This window comes from Euprymna scolopes, chromosome 24, assembly GCF_053919585.1.
Source record: "Euprymna scolopes isolate OS-2025 chromosome 24, ASM5391958v1, whole genome shotgun sequence".
In the NCBI taxonomy this organism is placed as follows: domain Eukaryota; kingdom Metazoa; phylum Mollusca; class Cephalopoda; order Sepiida; family Sepiolidae; genus Euprymna; species Euprymna scolopes.
Window position 1 is genome coordinate 94,463,492 of NC_136505.1, and position 20,871 is coordinate 94,484,362.

At 35.6% G+C, this 20,871-nt stretch overlaps 1 protein-coding gene and 1 pseudogene across 1 annotated transcript in view; one reads left to right on the forward strand and one right to left on the reverse strand.

Annotated features, from left to right (window-relative positions):
• Positions 1–20,871, forward strand: part of LOC145246855 (protein timeless-like) — a 199,072-nt gene that overhangs the window by 18,543 nt on the left and 159,658 nt on the right. The gene's annotated exons all lie outside the window — the stretch shown is intronic.
• Positions 7,865–8,028, reverse strand: LOC145247049 (U2 spliceosomal RNA; annotated as a pseudogene).

A 20,871-nucleotide genomic window follows, 5' to 3' on the forward strand; every position in this document is an offset into this window, starting at 1 on the left:
TCGGCCAACGAGTTTATAAATACTCCACTTAAAAAATTCTTTAGGTTTTGATGTAAAATATGAATCTAACTTATGTTCATTCACCTCGGTATGTTAATCTAAGACCAACTAAATGGGTTTTGTAATCCTCGAAATAAGTGATAATCTGAGGGAGGTAGATCGAGAGTATATGCAAGAGGGTCCATCCTGGGCCCAACTCTCTTCCTGATCTACATCAATGATCTCCCAAAACACATACTTAAATCATTTGTTGACGTCTATGCTGATGACACGACCATCTATGGCAACATATCAAAGGCCGTAAATGACAAATTTCTCTCTAATTCTCTCTCCTCTGATCTTGAGCACGTGGTACAATGGGGGAAGAGGTGGCTGGTCACTTTTAATTCATCCAAAACCAAGCTTCTATCTTTACATCATCAACGCTCTGATCCCCATCTGGCATCAATTGAAATGGATGGCTCTCGTCTTGGGGAGGCTCCATGTTTTGACAAGCTTCTGGGATTGACCTTTACTCCTGATCTGAAATGGAACACGTACATCAAATCTGTTGCCAGGGACGCTGGGAAAATGGTGGGATCCTTCTACCGCTCCAGAAGATATCTCACTACTGATGCAATTCTCTATCTATATAAAAGCCAAGTACGTCCAATGATGGAGTACTGCTGCCACATCTGGGCAGGAGCTGCTAAAAACAGCCTATCCTGCCTTGACAGAGTACAAAATAGACTTCGTGGTTTAGTGGGGGATGCCCTTTTCTCTTCTCTGCAGCCTCTCTCCCACAGAAGGGACGTTGCGACCCTGTCTTTGTTCTATCGTTATTTCCATGGCAGGGGCTCGTCTGAGCTCCAATCCCACGTCCCCCTCGCCAAACTTTCGCGAGAAACACCCGTCTGGCTGAAACTACTGTCAATGATTTTCCCCACTCTTTATCTGTGCCTTAATCCAAACGTAGATTCCATGAGCAAAGCTTCTTTCTTAGAACTGCACGCCAGTGGAACTCTCTGCCGCTTGCTCCTGACAAAACGTCCCCTTAAGTAAGACACTTTATCAAACCCCCAATACTAATGATTACTGCAATACTATCTCATTGATTACTGTACACGCAATAACCCTTATCCCTGAGTGGCCTTCGAGTCTTGGTAAGTGGTGAGCCTCATGTAAAAAAAAAAAAAAAAAAAATGAGGCAATATTTCTCAACTAAATTCTAAAAGACTTTTGGTCAGTAGTGTTGAGCAGGACGAGCATTATCACGATGAAAGATGACTCCCTTTCTGTTGAATAAAGCAGATTGTTTCCAAGTGAGAGAAGACTTGTTAGAACTGCACAGGTGAGAGTAAACTTCTTAGAACTGCACAGTTGGGAGTAGACTTCTTAGAACTGCACAGTTGAGAGTAGACTTCTTAGAACTGCACAGGCGAGAGTAAATTTTTTAGAACTGCACAGGTAAGAGAAGACTTCTTAGAACTGCACAGGTGAGAGTAGACTTCTTAGAACTGCACAGTTGAGAGTAGACTTCTTAGAACTGCACAGTAAAGAGAAGACTTCATAGAACTGCACAGATGAGAGTAGACTTCTTAGAACTGCACAGGTGAGAGTAAACTTCTTAGAAATACACAAGTGAGAGTAAACTTCTAATAACTGCACAGTTGAGAGTAGACTTCTGAGAACTGCGCAGTTGAGAGTAGACTACTTAGAACTGCACAGTTGAGAGTAGACTTCTTAGAACTGCACAGGTGAGAGTAGACTTCTTAGAACTGTACAGTATAGAGAAGACTTCTTAGAACTGCACAGTTGAGAGTAGACTTCTAAGAACTGCACAGGTTAGAGTAGACTTCTTAGAACTGCACAGGTGAAAGTAGACTTCTAAGAACTGCACAGGCGAGAGTAGACTTCTTAGAACTGCACAGTTGAGAGTAGACTTCTTAGAACTGTACAGTTGAGAGTAGACTTCTTAGAACTGCACAGTTGAGAGTAGACTTCTTAGAACTTCACAGTTGAGAATAGACTTCTTAGAACTGAACAGGTGAGAGTAAACTTCTTAGGACTGCACAGTTGAGAGTAGACTTCTTAGAACTGCACAGGTGAGAGTAGACTTCTTAGAACTGCACAGGTGAGAGTAGACTTCTTAGAACTGACCAGGTGAGAGTAGACTTCTTAGAACTGCACAGTTGAGAGTAGACTTCTTAGAACTGCACATTCATGAGTAAACTTCTTAGAACTGCACAGTTGATAGAAGACTTCTTAGAACTGCACAGTTCAGATTAGACTTCTTAGAACTGCACAGGTGAAGGAAGACAGAACTGCACAGGTGAGAGAAGACAGAACTGCACAATTGATAGTATACTTTTTCGAACTGCACAGGTGAGAGTAAACTCCTTAGAACTGCACAGGTGAGAGTAGACTTCTTAGAACTGCACAGGCGAGAGTAGACTTCTTTGAACTGTACAGTTGAGAGTAGACTTCTAAGAACTAAACAGGTGAGAGTAGACTTCTTAGAACTGCACAGTTGAGAGTAGACTTCTTAGAACTGCACAGGTGAGAGTAGACTTCTTAGAACTGCACAGTTGAGAGTAGACGTCTTAGAACTGCATAGGTGAGAGTAGACTTCTTAGACGTGCACAGTATAGAGAAGACTTCTTAGAACTGCACAGGTGAGAGTAGACTTCTTAGAACTTCACAGGTGAGAGGAAACTTCTTAGAACTGCAAAGGTGAGAGTGGACTTCTTAGAACTGCACAGTTGAGAGTAGACTTCTTAGAACTGCGCAGTTGAGAGTAGACTTCTTAGAACTGCACAGGTGAAGGAAGACAGAACTGCACAGGTGAGAGAAGACAGAACTGCACAATTGATAGTATACTTTTTCGAACTGCACAGGTGAGAGTAAACTCCTTAGAACTGCACAGGTGAGAGTAGACTTCTTAGAACTGCACAGGCGAGAGTAGACTTCTTTGAACTGTACAGTTGAGAGTAGACTTCTAAGAACTGAACAGGTGAGAGTAGACTTCTTAGAACTGCACAGTTGAGAGTAAACTTCTTAGAACTGCACAGGTGAGAGTAGACTTCTTAGAACTGCACAGTTGAGAGTAGACGTCTTAGAACTGCATAGGTGAGAGTAGACTTCTTAGACGTGCACAGTATAGAGAAGACTTCTTAGAACTGCACAGGTGAGAGTAGACTTCTTAGAACTTCACAGGTGAGAGGAAACTTCTTAGAACTGCAAAGGTGAGAGTGGACTTCTTAGAACTGCACAGTTGAGAGTAGACTTCTTAGAACTGCGCAGTTGAGAGTAGACTTCTTAGAACTGCACAGTTGAGAGTAGACTTCTTAGAACTGCACATTTGAAAGGAAACTTCTTAGAACTGCACAGTATAGAGAAGACTTCTTAGAACTGCACAGTTGAGAGTAGACTTCTTAGAACTGCACAGGTGAGAGTAGACTTCTAAGAACTGCACAGTTTAGAGTAAACTTCTTAGAACTGCACAGTTGAGAGAAGACTTCTTATAACTGCACAGGTGAGAGTAGACTTCTAAGAACTGCACAAGTTAGCGTATACTTCTTAGAACTGCACAGTTGAGAGTAGACTTCTTAGAACTGCACAGGCGAGAGTAAACTTCTTAGAACTGCACAGTTAAAAGTAGACTTCTTAAAACTGCACAGGTGAGAGTAGACTTCTTAGAACTGCACAGGTGAGAGTAGACTTCTTAGAACTTCACAGGTGAGAGTAGACTTCTTAGAACTGCACAGTTGAGAGTAAACTTCTAAGAACTGCACAGGTGAGAGTAGACTTCTTAGAACTGCACAGTTGGAGAGTAGACTTCTTAGAACTGCATATTTGAGAGGAAACTTCTTAGAACTGCGCAGTATAGAGAAGACTTCTTAGAACTGCACAGATGAGAGTAGACTTCTTAGAACTGCACAGGTGAGAGTAGACTTCTTAGAACTGCACAGTTTAGAGTAAACTTCTTAGAACTGCACAGTTGAGAGTAGACTTCTTAGAACTGCACAGGTGACAGTAGACTTCTAAGAACTGCACAGGTTAGCGTAGACTTCTTAGAACTGCACAGGTTAGAGTAGACTTCTTAGAACTGCACAGGCGAGAGTAAACTTCTTAGGACTGCACAGTTGAAAGTAGACTTCTTAGAACTGCACGGTTGAGAGTAGACTTCTAAGAACTGCACAGGTGAGAGTAGACTTCTTAGAACTGACCAGGTGATAGTAGACTTCCTAGAACTGCACAGTTGAGAGTAGACTTCTGAGAACTGCACATTTGAGAGTAAACTTCTAAGAACTGCACAGGTGAGAGAAGACTTCTTAGAACTGCACAGGTGAGAGTAGACGTCTTAGAACTGCACAGGTGAGAGTAGACTTCTTAGAACTGCACAGGTGAGAGTAGACTTCTTAGAACTGCAAAGTTTGAGAGTAGACTTCTTAGAACTGCACAGGTGAGAGTAGACTTCTTAGAACTGCACAGGTGAGAGTAGGCTTCTTAGAACTGCACAGGTGAGAGAAGACAGAACTGCACAGGTGAGAGAAGACAGAACTGCACAGTTGATAATATACTTTTTAGAACTGCACAGTTAAGAGTAGACTTCTTAGAACTGCAACAGTTCATAGTATACTTCTTAGAACTGTACAATTGAGAGTAGACTTTTAAGAACTGCACAGGTGAGAGTAGACTTCTTAGAACTGCACAGTTGAGAGTAAACCTCTTAGAACTGCACAGGTGAGAGTAGACTTCTTAGAACTGCACAGTTGAGAGGAGACTTCTTAGAACTGCACAGATGAGAGTAGACTTGTTAGAACTGCACAGGTGAGAGTAGACTTCTTAGAACTGCACAGGCGAGAGTAGACTTCTTAGAACTGCACAGTTGGAGAGTAGACTTCTTAGAACTGCACAGTTTAGAGTAAACTTCTTAGAACTGCACAGTTGAGAGTAGACTTCTTAGAACTGCACAGGTGACAGTAGACTTCTAAGAACTGCACAGGTTAGCGTAGACTTCTTAGAACTGGACAGGTGAGAGTAGACTTCTTAGAACTGCACAGGCGAGAGTAAACTTCTTAGGACTGCACAGTTGCGAGTAGACTTCTTAGAACTGCACAGGTGAGAGTAGACTTCTTAGAACTGCACAGGTGAGAGTAGACTTCTTAGAACTGACCAGGTTATAGTAGACTTCTTAGAACTGCACAGTTGAGAGTAGACTTCTTAGAACTGCACATTTGAGAGTAAACTTCTAAGAACTGCACAGGTGAGAGAAGACTTCTTAGAACTGCACAGGTGAGAGTAGACTTCTTAGAACTGCAAAGTTTAGAGTAGACTTCTTAGAACTTCACAGTTGAGAGTAGACTCCTTAGAAGTGCACATTTGAGAGTAAACTTCTAAGAACTGCACATTTGAGAGTAAACTCCTTAGAACTGCACAGGTGAGAGTAGACTTCTTAGAACTGCACAGTTGAGAGTAGACTTCTTGGAACTGCACAGGTGAGAGTAGACTTCTTAGAACTGCACAGTTGAGAGTAGACTTCTTAGAACTGCACAGTTGAGAGTAGACTTCTTAGAACTGCATAGTTGAGAGTAGACTTCTTAGAACTGCACAGGTGAGAGTAGACTTCTTAGAACTGCACAGTTTGAGAGTAGACCTCTTAGAACTGCACAGGTGAGAGAAGACAGAACTGCACAGTTGAGACTGCACAGGTGAGAATAGACTTCTTAGAATTGCACATGTGAGAGTAGATGTCTTAGAACTGCACAGGTGAGAGAAGACTTGTTAGAACTGCACAGGTGAGAGTAGACTTCTTAGAACTGAACAGCGGAGAGTAGACTTCTTAGAACTTCACAGGTGAGAGTAGACTTCCCAGAACTGCACAGGTGAGAGTAGACTTCTTAGAACTCCACAGGTGAGAGTAGACTTCCTAGAACTGCACAGTTGAGAGTAGACTTCTTAGAACTGCACAATGTTGAGATGGTTTTTTCTATAATTTACGATTAGAGAATTAGAGAAAAAGCCATTTCAACAATGTCATAGACTCTAGTTGTTTGGACTTGAGTGTGGTGTGACAAGAATTCAATTATCATTTGCAGGGGATGCAATTGAAAGTGGTGACCTGTGCAAAGATCAAATGCAACTTTACCCCCATCCCCACCCCTACCGTCCCGTGAATCAAATAAAACGTCCCGTTCGAAATTCTGTGCTGATTTCCGAGTTCGACAGAATGATTCCAGATTTCGGCATGATACAGCCAAAGAAGGTCGGAGGTTACACCGACCGAAACGCTGTGAAAAATGGCGCTCAAGATTAGAACAGTAGTCCGAAGAATCCAAATAATACGAATAACTAATCTTTATCTAAAAAAACAAAACAAAAAAAAAACAGAAAAGAAACATAAGTTTACTCGAGTGCAAAAAAAAAAAAAAATGGGATGAGGATGCAAATGAAGGGGGGCATTATGGAGAAGCGCGTGCATCATTCTTTCAAGATCAAGGGCCTTACTTATTGCTTGAATTGCTTAAATTACATAGATACTCCGTCGAATACTTCTCCCACTTCTACTCAAAGGTCAAAATGTGTCAATGGCTGTTCTTGCCTTCACGAATACGATTTGTCATCTGGGCGCGCACAAGTGACTGTTGCTAGGTTTTCTGCCAACGAATACGCGCGCGGATGAATCGCACGCAAGCGTTGTCTGTTATAAATGGTTTAAGGGTGCGTAGGTGTTCCCGGGTTCAATCATCGCATGCGTTGATGACATCGGAATGATGTGTTTTTATTTGGCTTCAGAACAGCGACCACCGCTACAGAGAATGCAGTCTTGTTATTTTTAACTCCTGAGATAGGAACGCATGGAAATATGAAAAGCGGCACGGACTACAACCGAGAAGAGACGCTAAAAGGAACTGCGCACACAAACAAACAAGCAGAAAAACGAACAAACTTACAGACATGAAAACTGCACTTGGTTTTTATTATTCGCAAATGATTTGGAAAAATACGTATACGAACGTACAAATATATACGATGTCAAATCCTACGACTGCGTGCGATTTGTAGGGATATGGAAATAAACACTGAAGATCGCTTACAGGAGACGTTGCGTGAACTCACAGACCTGCAGCAACAGTCCAGAAGAATGTTTACTATCGTCATGTCTTCTACAGTAAGTACCTATTTACTTTGCCTCCCCCACGGGACAGAGTTAGACACCCGGGTCGTTTTTTTTTTGTTTTTTTTTTTAATGCGGAGAAAAAAACAAAAATTAAAAATCGTTTCAGTCGTGAAGGATTTCTCCTCCACTGATAGAGAACATGAAATTAAAGTGCAGCATCTGAAGAACAGATACTACACTTTGATCTTGGCCCGGTATTTATTTGCTCTCCCACCGAGCAAATTAGGCACAAGGCCGATTTTTAATGTGAGGAGTGAAGGGGAAATGGGGACCAACTCCCCGGGGAGTAGGGGAGCTGGATAGTGACAATTGGTATGAAGGGTTGCCCCTACATTGACCAAGGTCTTATATGTGGGGTTGCCCCCTCATATGGTCTTTGCTTGCAGTATCTGCCGGAACAGATGGTATTTATTTGCACCCCACCGAGCAAATTAGGCACAAGGCCGATTTTTAATGTGAGGAGTGAAGGGAGGGGGGAAGGGAAAAGGGGACCAGCTCCCGAGAGGTGGGAAATGGGAGCTGGTTAAAGGTCAGGCATGTGGGGTTGCCCCCACATCTGGTCTTTGCTAGTCATCGCTAGTCATAGCTAGTCATAGCTTGCAACATCTGGCGGAACAGATGGTATTTATTTGCTCCCCCACCGAGCAAATTAGGCACAAGGCCAATTTTTAATGTGAGGAGTGAAGGGAGGGGGAAGGGAAAAAGGGGACCAGCTCCCGAGAGGTGGGAAATGGGAGCTGGTTAAAGGTCAGGCATGTGGGGTTGCCCCCACATCTGGTCTTTGCTAGTCATAGCTAGTCATAGCTTGCAGCATCTGTCGGAACAGATACTACACTTTGATCTTGGCCCGAAGGCCAAGAAAGTAGCTAAAAACTTATATTGTTGCATAAAACAGCCGGTACAGTATCTCCCCCCCCCGCTAATCGTGGGGATTACGTTCTTAAGCACGCCCCCCCCCTTGCGATAAGTGAAAAAAAAAAAACCGCCAAAATTGGGTGCAATTTTAAAACGTCTATGTATAAGATTATATACGGTACTAAATGCTTCCCAAACACTTTTTAAAGACGCTCTTACTAATTGATGCAGTAATGATGTAGCAATATTGTATGCAGTTGTATATTGCACTAATGTAGTTACGGCCCTGTCGGTGGGGCATTAGAATACGCCGACTGCCCCCCCCTCTGCAGAGGGTAAAAGTCCCTCAATGGGGGTCCTGGATATGACCTTAAACTATATCCAGTGGTGAGGCCCCAGCTTGTGGGCTTTGGGAAGTGTGGAGCCACCCTTTAATTACCATTGCTCCCAGGTCCACTCTGACCCGGAGTGGTAGTACCTGTTAAGGTCCCAACTATGGGTTGAATAGAAACCGACGTGAAAACAACAAATATATTCTATTAAAAAAATTTTTTCTTCAAAATCTTTGGATTCGGCATTAAATAACCCGAAAAGGGTTGATATGCCGTAAAACAAAAACAACCAACCAACCAACTAATGTAGTTATGATAATATAAAAACATATTTTAATTTTGTACTGCAACGATATTTTAATCAAAAAGAAACCTAAGTACAGAAGGGCAGTAATAACAGGTAGCATTAGTTACACACACTGGATAACTGTACTGTGAAGTCGTTTTTCTATGCATACAACATACGTATTAGAAGTGAAAGAAAGGTGAATAAATTTAAAGGCAAACTTAGATAAATACAGGATGCTCAGTTCAGGTCACATTATGCAATATAATTCAGTAATAATATGCAACTAGTGAGACCTGTGGAAATTCCACAGGGGACTCATTCATATGTAATATATTGATGTTGGCATTCTCTGGATATTCAGCGTAAATAGAGACGCTCTGATATTAAGGTAGCTCTTTTGTTAAAACTGCAAAAGTATTTATCTAAGCTAGCAGGGTGTCCGACGTAGCCCGGTCATAAAGTACGCTTAAATGTGATATTTTAATTCTTTCAGATTTCATATATATTATTATAGAGTTAATGTCCTGTCGATTTTTATATATTCTAAAGTTGCGACTTCAAAAAAAAAAAAAAAATATCCATATGACTTGGGTGCATCAGCTTGAATCGAAACCGAAACCAAAACTTATGAAGAATTCTTGATAAAATTATTTATATCAAATAAAAAAATAAATTACTGGAGTGCCATCAGCTATAATCGAAACCGAAACCAAAACTTATAAAGAATTCTTGATACAATTATTTATTACAAGAAATGGAAGTCCATAACAATTAAACGACAGTCACTCGGATGTAAGCGTGACACACAAAATAAATAACACACACGTTATCCTATTGACATACAGATTACAAATATTAATATGCACTGTACACATATTGCGTATACATTTATATATATATATATATATATATATATATATATATATATATATATATATATATATATATATATATAACTACTTAATTTACTCACATAAAATTAATATACGAAAGTATAGATTTATGCGTAAACTTTTTTTTGTTTTACGGCCCAGCAAGGTTGACCCCTCCCTCTGCTAGTGAAGGATAAAAATATGACGCTAGCCCGATATACCAGCTTACGATTCGATAGGGTTAAGAAACTAACCCGCGAATATGCAGGGCTGTGAATGGGGAGGCGCAAACAGATGAGGGTATACTAAAAATGCATTTTGCGTTTTGGGATTTAGAAAAATGTGTGTGCAAATAAACAAATATTACACTATTACTACTACTGCTATTACTACTACTGCAACCACGACTATTACTACTACTATTATTATTACTACTATTACTATTGCTACAACTGCAACTACCACTACTACTATTACTGCAACTACTACTATTATAACTACTACTATTACTATTATTACTATTACTACTGCTATTATTACTGCAACTACTACTATTACTATTACTACTACTACTGCAATTACTACTATTACTACTACTACCACTAATGTTATTACTACTATTACTATTACTGCAACTACTAGCACTATTACTATTACTATTACATAAATTACTAATACTGATACTATTAATACTGCTACTGCAACTACTACTACTATTACTATTCTTGCAACTACTAATAATATTACTGCTACTATTGCCACTACTACTACATCTACTTCTACGATTGCAACTATTACTACTATTTCTGTAGCTACTACTGCAATTATTTTTACTACTACAACAAATACTACTACAACAAATACTACACCAACTACTAATATTACTCCTAATGCTGCTACTGCTACTAATACTACAACTGCTATTGCACTTATTACTACTATTACTGCTGCCACTATTACTGTAGCTGCCACTACTGCAATAATTACATTTTTTATCCCTTCATGCTTTCAATTCTCCCTGTTTCATTTGTTACTTCTCTTTTCGCGACTGCACTGAATTAGTAGCAACAGTAGTCGCTGAAGCGGCGTGGTTGCTATGGAAACCAGACATAGAAAGCATTACTGACCTCCGTGCATATTTTTACGATTTTGAACACCAGAAAATTCATCAAAGCTTTTGTTTTACTGAACGAAAATTGGAAAAACTTGTTTTCATAATATAGCTCAGAAGGTGATCTATAAATTGTAATAATTGTTTGAAATTTGGTCAAAAAAATGAGTGAGCGGTGAAGCATTAAAGCAGTTTTAAATGATTAAAACTGCCATATAACCATATATTCAAACATTATATATATATATATATATATATATATATATATATATATATATATATATACTTGTTTATTGTTATATAAACATGCTCACATCCCGCTGCTACAAATAGCCAAATGTTTCAATCAAACAACAGATATCATCAGGCAGCGACTTGACTATTCAAAAGTTCAATGAATAATGGATTTTTATTTTAGGTAGGAACTCTTTAGAAGTTGGAGTTAAAAAACTTAAAACACAGGACTTTAATTAAATAAAAAAGTAAAAAGGGAGAGGCAATTTAAATAAAGTTAAAAAATTACAATGGGGAGAGAGTGATTGAGAAGAGAAAAAAAGGAATAGAGACAGAAATAGAGAAAGAAAATATAGAGAAAACAAAATAGAGAGAAAAAGAAGAGAGAAAATATATATATATATATATATATATACACATACATATATATACATATATATATATATATATATATATATATATATATATATACATACACATACATACATACATATACACATATATACATGATATGGAGAAGAAAAAAAAAAAAAAAAAAAAGAAGAGAAAAAAGAAATAAATGGTTATAATAAATAATATTTTTATTGAGCACTATCTAACAACCTCGTTGAATTCATTAGTCCATTACTTTTGAATATAAAAAAAAACCCCGAGTATATATATATATATATATATATATATATATATATATATATATATATATATATATATATATATATATATAAATACTAGCAAAAGTACCCGTCGTTGACTGGGTTCAAAAACAACATACAGAAAATGAACCCCGATTTATGAAAGTGTGATAGATTATGAAAACGAAGGGTTGTAAAAAGATAGCTTCGAATTTGGGGGTATCAAAACCAAAGCAAATTATGATGAAAGTAAAAATAAAATAGATAAACCCCATAATTTATTATACCATACCTGTTCACACTAAAACACTTATCACAATATTCTGTGGATCTATATTAAAAAAAAACTTGTTAAACTTTGTGACATATTTCTATTCTATGGAGGTCAGGCGCGAACGAACACCCCATAATTTTATACCATATTTCTTCAAACTGAAACATAATTATCAAAGTATACTTACGCAGATAGATATGAAAAATCTTTATTACAGTTTGTGCCTATTTCCATTTTATGGATGCCAGGCGCGAACGCAGACCTCACAATTTTATTATACCATCTCTATTTAAGTTAACACATACTTATCAAAGTATTATTATGTACATCTATATTAAAAACACTTGCAAACGTTTTTTTTTAATTTTTAAATTTTTTATTTCCATACTTTGTGGACCAGGCGCGAACGCAGACCCCACAACTTTAATGAACCACCATTCTGCAGGATCAAAACTTACCCATTCCTGTGTCTCGATACATTTTCTATCATTATATGTAATCAGTTTTTTTTTTTTAAATAGTCAACCATATAGGAGCCTATTCGTGACCAGACATACACACACATACACACCCAGATATTCAGCTTTATATATATATATATATATATATATATATATATATATATATATATATATATATATATATATATATATATATATATATCAAAGTTTCCCCCATGTTGATCAAAGCTAATTGCCTTTCTGGATGTCCCTGGAAGTAATCAACCAGCAAAAATAACCTCCTTTGTAACATGCACTTTTGTTTTCCTTCTGCTAGATCTACAGCATTTGCGCTAACGGTTATCATTTAATTAAAAATAATTCATAATATTTATTTTAGTTTATTATTATTACCAGCAGTGGAGAGTTTTTCTTAAACTAAAATAAAATAAAAACGGCGCATATTTGCTTCTGACATACATCCATGACATGGGTTGACTTCTTAAAGTCGCACACCATCATAAAAAAAAAACAAGCTATGAGACATACCAATATCTATGCGTGATATTGCCAAGCTAATCAAAAACCTTCAGTCCAGGAAATCAACTGGCCCTGACGGCATTCCAATTATAGTGTTGAAAAAGCTTCAACCAGAACTAGCTCCCATACATACGGAGCTGTTTAAGCATTGTCTTAAGTACACATTGGAAAACCTGCATTTAAGAATTCGGGTGATCGCTCATCTCCCTCTCAGTACAGACCAATAAGTATCCTGTGCGTCATGAGTAAGTTACTGGAATCAGTGTGAAATAGAAGTAGTCAACCACCTCAGCAAAAAATAACCTTCTTAGTGACATGCAATATGTTTTCCGTTCTGCTAGATCTATAGCAGATCTCATAGGATTAACGAATCTCCCGACGGAGGCTCCCTTTCCAGAACAATTGCTCTTGACATAACAAAGGCCTTTGAATGGGTATGGCATAAAGGTCTACTTCACAAGATTTTTATCTACGGTATAGCTGGAAATGTCTTCTCAGTTATTAAATCATTTCTCTCTGATAGGTTCATAAGAGTAGTGGTTGATTGGCACAAATCAGAAGCTTACAGTATTAATGCTGGAGTTCCTCAAGGGTCCATTCTCTTCCTGATCTATATTAATGATCTTCCAAATCATATCCTAAGATCATTCGCAGACATTTCTGCTGACGACACTACCATCTATAGCAACACATCAAATACCGTAAGTGACCAAGTTCTCTTTGATGCTCTCTCTTCTGATCTTGAGCATGTGGTACAATGAGGAAAGAGGTGGCTGGTTACCTTTAATGCATTTAAAACCAAGCTTCTATCTTTACATCATCAACGCTCTGATCCCATCTGGTATCAATTGAAATGAATGGTTCTCGTCTTGGCGAGGCTCCATGTTTTAACAAGCTTCTTGGTCTGACATTTACTCCTGGCCTGAAATGGCACACATACATCAAATCCGTTGCCAAGATCGCGAGAAAAATATTGGGAACGTTCTACCGTTCCAGTAGATATTTCACTGCTGATGCAATTCTCTACCTATGTAAGAGCCAGGTACATCCAAGAATGGAGTACTGTTGCCACATATGGACAGGAGCTGCTAGAACATTTATTCTGCCTTCAAATATATATATATATATATATATATTGTCCAAAATAGACTTCGTAGCCGAGGGGGGGGGCATGCCCTTTTCTCTTTCCTGCTACCCCTTTCCCACAGAAGAGACGTTGCAAGACTCTTTCTGCTTTATCTTTATTTTCATGGCAAGTACTCGTCCGAGCTCCAATCTATGGTCCCACCTCGCCAAACTTTCACGAAAAACACTCGTCTATGTGAAACTACTATCAACAGTCTCCCCCACTTTTTATCTGTGCCTAAAATTAAACTAATAATAAACGTAGATTTCATGAACAAAGCTTCTTTCTTAGAACTGCACGCATGTGGAACCGCTTTCCTGCTTTCCAGCTGACTACTATATGGTCGTCTTCAAGTCTAAAGTAAACAAATTCTTGATGATCCGTCCTCTTAAGTAATCAAATTTTCCAAATTTCCACTATTAACGATTAATACAATATTGTCCCATTGACTACTGTACACCTTATTAACCCTTATCCTCGAGTGGCCTCCGGGCCTTGGTAAAATGTGACTCCTTTGTAAAAAAGAAGACTTTTGTCATATATATATATATATATATATATATATATATATATATATATATATATCGCGATGTTTGCTTTTGCGCGTGCGTGCCTTCAATTTTTGCGCGTTTATACATTAATTCTGTAGACTGACTATTCCATAGCTAGATATAACATATACTGACCCAACGGGTCACGGGTAGCCTAGTATCATTATAAGACGCTTAAATACTACATATTACTGTGTCCACTGGGGATATCTCGCGCACACGCACGGGCGAGTGCGCGCGCGCACACACACACACACACACACACATATATATATATATATATATATATATATATGTATATATATATATATATATATATATATATATATATATGCTTTCATCTCGCAGAATAAATCCAATAAGGATAATGTTCATGGTTTGACTATTTTATCAAAGCATCAATAATCCTATTACAAAAAAATCAAACTAAATCAATACGGTTTCAAGCCGGGAGAGGTGGCTGAGATAAATAAATAAACAGTTTTATTTATATTTATCTATCTTCCATCATATTTTATTCGATTCGATCTAATTGATAATTACACACACACACACACACACAAACACACACACACACAAACACACACACATATATATATATATATATATATATGTGTGTGTGCGCGCGCGCAGATCGTCATATAATAATTAGATCACTCTGAATGACGTTAAAAGCACTTAAAAAGAATAAATGTTTAAATCTCAACTGTATTTCTCGCGGTTGACGGTAGCCGAATGGATTAGGTCCCTGCTAATGAAGCCAGAAATGACTTCTATTGTCGAGTTCGAATCTCTCGACTGGTGTTAATCGTGACACCCTGCACTGATGATTCCCGAAAGGATGAAACACTAGTGTCTGTAGGTATTTAATAATTATTATTGTCAACAATCATATATATATATATATATATATATATATATATATATATATATATATATATATATATATATATATATATATATATACTAGCAAAAGTACCCGTCGTTGACTGGGTTCAAAAACAGCATACAGAAAATAGACTCTGATTTATGAAAGTATGATAGGTTATGAAAAGGAAGGGTTTTAAAGAGATAGCTTCGAATTTGGGGGTATCAAAACCAAAGCAAAATATGATGAAAGTAAAAATAAAATAGATAAGCCCAATAATTTATTTTCCCATACCTGTTCACACTGAAACACTTATCACAATATTCTGTGGATCTATATTAAAAAACTTTGTTAAACTTTGTGACATATTTCCATTCTATGGAGGTCAGGTGCGAACGAACACTCCATAATTTTATTATACCATATTTCTTCAAACTGAAACATAATTATCAAAGTATACTTACGCAGATAGATATGAAAAGCCTTTATTAAAGTTTGTGCCTATTTCCATTCCATGGAGGCCAGGCGCGAACGCAGACCCCACAATTTTATCATACTATCCCTATTTAAGTTAATGCATACTTATCAAATATTCTTATGTACATCTATATCAAAAGCACTTGTAAACGTTTTTTTTTTAATTTTTTATCTCCATCCTTTGTGGACCAGGCGCGAACGCAGACCCCACAATTTTAATGAATCATCATTATGCCAGATCAAACATACCCATTCCTGTGTCTCGATACATCTTCTATCATTATATGTGATCAGTTTTCTATAATAGTCAAATTTAGTTTTCTTAAAGCAATATATATATATATATATATATATATATATATATATATATATATATATATATATATATATATATATATATATATATATATATATATATTTAGCTATACTTCCCCCTCTCCTTTTCGGCTTCCGCGTCTCTTTTTCTTTTTCTAATTCAGGTATATTTATTCTCTTCTTTTCCTTTTGCGTTGTTATATATTTCTTAATATCTGTTTTATTTTATTATCTTTCATTTTCATTTTCATTTTTTGTATACTTTATATTAAATACTATTAATCTTTCTTAATTCACTTTACTTCTGTTTATTTTGTTCCTTCTGCTCTCAATTTTTCATCTCAATCCGAGTTATAAATATTATATATCCCTCTCCTCGCCTTTGCCTCTTCTTACTTCTACCTCCCTATCTCTTCAACACTTGTTTTTGATATCCACACGTAATTTTAACAGGATCTTTTTTCCTTCGAATTTGTCTTTTAGCTTGAACTGTCTGAAGAGATGGGCAGGATTTTTATTGTCCTGTCAATCGAAATAGTTTGTAATGATTTTAGTAAAAGTCCCCGAAATTTAAAGAATAAAAACAAATAATATATATATATATATATATATATATATATATATATATATATATATATATATATATACATAATTTGTAGTCATCGACATACAGTCCTGTTTCGTCGTATCACAACTACCACAACTAATCAGTGCTGCTAGACTAGCACTTCTCCCAAATAGAGGATTGAACCTAGAACCATCGCGTTGACAGTCAGCAGTTCTACCGATCGACCCACGAGAGCGGCGCCCATAAACAATCTCGCCAAATGTCTATTTAAACAAACATCCGTCCACCACTTGTACAGTGCTCTAACCGCTTTGTTTAGAAACAAAGAGCGAATGTCGCATTTTTCGGCCAATTAAGTAGCAGGTAAGATTACTTACGATAGTGCTCTACCCAAAGAGAGGGGCTTAAACTATTTGTAGTCATCGTTATACAGTCCTGTTTCGTTGTATCACAACATATCAGTGCCACTATATATATATATATATATATATATATATATATATATATATATATATATATATATATATGTATGTGTGTGTGTGTGTGTGTGTGTGTGTGTATAATGAAATGTAGTTTGGTTAGAGTATTGTGTGAACTATGTATTTAGAATAGTGTGTAAGAAGGCTATCACGTATGATTCCAAGCTCATACTGTTCAAGGAGGTTTGAAACAGTCGCCATTTAAAAAAGAGGATTCTCCTCGAAATATATTGTGGAACAATGTCAGACACAGTATATCACTATGTAGGAGTTTGACTTTTCTAGTAAAGTTTATTATTGATCAATTTAGAGAGAGAGATAGAAAGAGAGAGAGAGAGAGAGAGAGAGAGAGAGATGTATTTTTCTTAATTCATCGTGTGAATTATGTATTTAGAAAAGTGTTAGAAAGCTATCAAATATGATTCCAAGCCCATAGTGTTCAAGGAGATTCCAAACAGCCGCCATTTGAAAAAGAGGATTTTTCTCGAAATATATTACCGGGCAATGTCAGACACAGTATATCACTATGTAGAAGCGTGACTTTTCTAGTAAGCCTTATTATTAGTATTAGCCTTATTATTGATTATATATATATATATATATATATATATATATATATATATATATATATATATATAGAGAGAGAGAGAGAGAGAGAGAGAGAGAAAGAAAAAAAGAAAGAGAGATTTGCATAACAGCACTTGTTTTTTGTATTTCTGCCTCAACATCGACTTCCATTCCTCGCATTCTATCCATTTCCTAAGTATATATGTATATACATATACATATAGCCACTACTCTATACATATACATGTACGTATACACATATATACACATATACAGACACATGTATATGTGTGTTTCTATGTTTGTGAGTGTACGAGAAAGAGACGAGGAGAGATAGATAGATTGCTAGATAGGTGTGTGTGTGTGTGTGTGTGTGTGTGTGTGTGTGTGTGTGTGTGTGTGTGTGTGTGCGTGCGTGCGTGCGTGCAGGTCTGTAATATTCGTATGCCATACTGGCTGTTCCGGTTTCCTATATTAATTACACCGCTATTTCGCTAAGTGCTCTCTCACAAATGTCAAAACGCATGGCAGCCGCTTGCTTGTCATCAAGAGTGCGATTTGTCTTCGTTTGTGTTCGTCTCATCTGGGCACAAACAGGTGACTGTTGCTAGGTTCGACAACAATGGACACGCGCGAACAAATCGCATGCAAGTGTTTTCCGTCACCAATCGTCTGGAGGGTGCGTAGGTGTTCCCGGGTTCAATCGTCGCATGCAACTATGGCATAGGAATGATGTTGTGTTGTCGTTGTTGTTTTTTGTTGTGGAAGGCAGTGGGTTCGTAACGATGATCATCGCTACGAAGCAAACGCTCTTTTTACGTCAACAGCGATAGATATAGCGAGGGATGAGAAACTCGGAACAAATTACAAACGAATGAACTGCAACAAAAAGACAAACGTTCCAACATAAGCATTCAAATACAAACATTCTAATATAAACATTTAAATACAAACATTCAATACAAACATTCAAATACATTTGCATACAAACATTCAAATTTAAAATTATCGAAAATACAAACACTCAAATATAAACATTCAAATACAAGCATTCAGATGTAGACATTCAAATTAAATATTCAAATAAAAATATTCAAATGCAAATATTCAAATTCAAACATTCAAGTATAAACATTCAAATACTTACATTCAAATACAGACATTCAAATACAGGCATTCAAATATAGACATTCAAATAAAACATTCAAATAAAAACATTCAAAGATAAACATTCAAATGCAAACATTCAAGAATTAGCATTTTACTATAAGCAACCAAATACAACCGTTCGACTATAAACATTCAAATACAAATGGTCAAATATATGCATCCGAATAAAAACGTTCCAACATATACATTCTAATATAGATATTCAAATACAAGATTCAAATCTAAACATTTATATACAAACATTCAAATACAATCATTTAAATAAAAATATTTAAACAGTAATGTAAAACCCTTCAAATACAAACCTTCAAATAAAAACAATAAAATAAAAACATTCACTTGTAAAAAATCAAAACTAAATACAGAATTCTGCCGATAAGAAACACCCAATATACTGCCAGAAACAGACAAACATTCAAATACAAACACTTATATATAAACGTTCAAATATAAATATTCAACTATAACATTCAGATAGAAACATTCAAATACAAACATTGAAACACATACATTCAAATACAAACATTAAGATACATTCTAATATAATAATTTTAATGTGAATATCAAAATATAATCATTAAAATATTAGTATTTAATTTTATAAAAGTACAAACATTTATATACAAACATTCAAATATAAACACTCAAGTACAAACATTAAACTCGAAACATTCAAACACAAACAGTCAAATGCAATAATTTAAATACAAACATTCAAATGCGATAATTTAAATACAAACATTCAAATGCAATAATTTAAATACAAATATTCAAATGCAATAATTTTAATACAAACGTTCAAATGCAATAATTTGAATACAAACATTCAAATACAAACATTCAAATGCAAACATTCAAACACAAACATTCAAACACAAACATTCAAATGCAATAATTTAAATACAAACATTCAAATACAATAATTCAAATACGAACATTCAAATACAATAATTCAAATACAAACATTCAAATACAATAATTCAAATACAAACATTCAAATGCAATAATTCAAATACAAACATTCAAATGCAATAATTCAAATACAAACATTCAAATGCAATAATTCAAATACAAACATTCAAATACAATAATTCAAATACAATAATTCAAATGCAATAATTCAAATACAAACATTAAAATACAATAATTCAAATGCAAACATTCAAATACAATAATTCAAATGCAAACATTCAAATGCAATAATTCAAATACAAACCTTCAAATGCAATAATTCAAATACAAACATTCAAATACAATAATTCAAATGCAAACATTCAAATGCAATAATTCAAATACAAACATTCAAATGCAATAATTCAAATACAAACATTCAAATACAATAATTCAAATACAAACATTCAAATGCAATAATTCAAATACAAACATTCAAATGCAATAATTCAAATACAAACATTCAAATGCAATAATTCAAATACAAACATTCAAATGCAATAATTCAAATACAAACATTCAAATGCAATAATTCAAATACAAACATTCAAATACAATATTCAAATACAAACATTCAAATGCAATAATTCAAATACAAACATTCAAATGCAATAATTCAAATACAAACATTCAAATGCAATAATTCAAATACAAACATTCAAATACAATAATTTGAATACAAACATTCAAATACAAACATTCAAATACAATAATTTGAATACAAACATTCAAATGCAATAATTCAAATACAAATATTCAAATGCAATAATTCAAATACAAACATTCAAATACAATAATTCAAATACAAACATTCAAATACAAACATTCAAATACAAACATTCAAATGCAATAATTCAAATGCAAACATTCAAATACAAACATTCAAATACAATAATTCAAATGCAAACATTCAAATACAAACATTCAAATACAAACATTCAAATACAATAATTCAAATGCAAACATTCAAATACAAACATTCAAATACAAACATTCAAATATAAAAATTCAAATACAATAATTCAAATACAAACATTCAAATACAAACATTCAAATAC